Raw genomic sequence first — 1,977 nt, forward strand, 5'->3', positions numbered from 1 at the left:
ACTTGAACTGAAGCAAGCACAAGTTTCCTCTTCTCCCTTCTGGAAACCATACTCTGTCCAGACAGGAAATAACCCCTCGTTTCAACAGACTACAGTGATCTGTAACATAATATTGCATTAGTGCTCCTGTGCTGTGTTCCTTAGCAAAGCAGAGTCACGTTCTCTCTGCTACGCAAGTGTTCATCCCCACCCCATACACAATTTTCCCTATCATTGTGTGTTTGTGTGCATGTGTGTGGTAAAGTTACAATTGCATTGTGCATACTATGTGTCAGCATTATTTCACCTCTTCATGTATTAACTCATTGAATCCTAGTTACCCTGTTGAGTAGATACAATTAATCCTCCCGTTTACAAAGAAGGAAATCAATTAGCAATAATGGCGCCTCGGATAAACCTCATTGGCTACGATACTGCCACTGCGCAAAGCTACAAAGAAGGAAATCAAGGCCAAGAGAGATTAGTTTAACTTGTCCAAGATTGCAAAGCCGCTTGCTGTTTCTCAATTCACCTGTGCCTCCTTATTTGGGTTGACGTTATATGTATCTAAAATAAGGGAGGATAAGGAGCTAATGAGCCAATGACCCTAGGGAAGTGTCTCTTGATTATACACGATTAAGCATGGAAAAATGTAAATCATAAACAAGATGAGCTCTGTTTTCTCATTTGCTTTTAGCCTGCTGTGCTAAAAGAATGAAAATTAAGACCAGGCTGGGCTCTTCCTCTCCCTTCTCCCTTTCTGAGCCATCCAGCCTCTCAGCTCACAGGAAAGACTGTAAGAGATTAAGAAGACTCCAGGCAGAGAGAAGGTTATTTGGAGATGCAGATTTACAGGTACTTGGGGCCATAGAACCAGGGGACCAAAGGTAGGGTGACTATATAATTAATCAAAACTGGAATACTTTTGGGAGTAAAAGGGAGTGCTATTAATAATTACACTGGTATCAATCATGTAAGCCAGAACTGTCCTGGACACACCTGGACTTATGGAAACAGGCACACCTGTTAGCAGCCGAAGGTAAGACCACCAGGGTCTGGGCATGAACCAATGGGTCACTCAACTGGGGAGTTAATGAAAGGTTTGTTGGATGAGGTATGAGCAGAGATGTGAGAACCAACAAGGATGGTGATTATCCAGGGACCAGCACAGGCAGAAGAATCACCAGCCCTTGACCAGCATGAGCTGGGGCCATAGAAGAGGGGCTGCCATAGAACTGGCACTCAGAGGAAGGCAGCCATTGCCAGAATTGCGAGGAGGCAGGGAGGAAGCAGAGGAAAAATACTGACCTCCATCTCCTCCAGCCTTCTGATCTCCTGCTAGAGCTTCCCACTAGCCAGAGCCAACTGGGAGTCAAGAGAAAAAGTAGCCTAGATGGTACAACCTGCAAGGAAAGTAGGCTTCAGGACACAGAGAAGGGCAAAGAAGTACAGGGAATGGGTTTGGGAGAAGGGTCAAAATACCATGCATTTTGTGACTAATTCCAGAATACCCTTTCCTCATTCTGAGTCAGCGTTCAGAAGAAGTCCAGGCTCTCAGTTCCCTGTCAGCCTGACACTAATGCCTATAAAGCTCAACACATGCCCTAATCTAACCCCGTTGCCACCCCCAAATCCTGACCCCTTTCTCTGTGCTTCAAGAACTCTGGGCAGCCATTAGCAACATCTCATCATCAACCTCTCCTGTAATGTGCCCTTCATGTTTTGCCCAACTGAAACTTAGTTCTCTATGGACTCACGTTTCTCTGCAGATCTCTCAAGAAGCAGCTGCTTTCCCTCCCCTTCCTTCTACCTCTGTGAGCCTGGTGGTGGAAGATATATATAGATATATCTATATATATCTCTTATATCCATCCTTGGATGAGTCTGAGGATATATATATATCTTCCTTAGATAGATGGCAGATAGACAGACAGGTGATATAGATAGATAGATAGATAGATAGATAGATAGATAGATAGATAGATAGATAGATAGATA

The 1,977-nt window shown here is 44.1% G+C and overlaps 1 pseudogene; it reads right to left on the reverse strand.

Annotated features, from left to right (window-relative positions):
• Window positions 1-317: 317 nt before the first annotated feature.
• LOC123325733 lies at window positions 318-431 on the reverse strand (annotated as a pseudogene).
• Between the last annotated feature and the right edge of the window lie 1,546 nt (window positions 432-1,977).

Source organism: Neomonachus schauinslandi, chromosome 9 (genome assembly GCF_002201575.2).
Source record: "Neomonachus schauinslandi chromosome 9, ASM220157v2, whole genome shotgun sequence".
Lineage (NCBI taxonomy): Eukaryota > Metazoa > Chordata > Mammalia > Carnivora > Phocidae > Neomonachus > Neomonachus schauinslandi.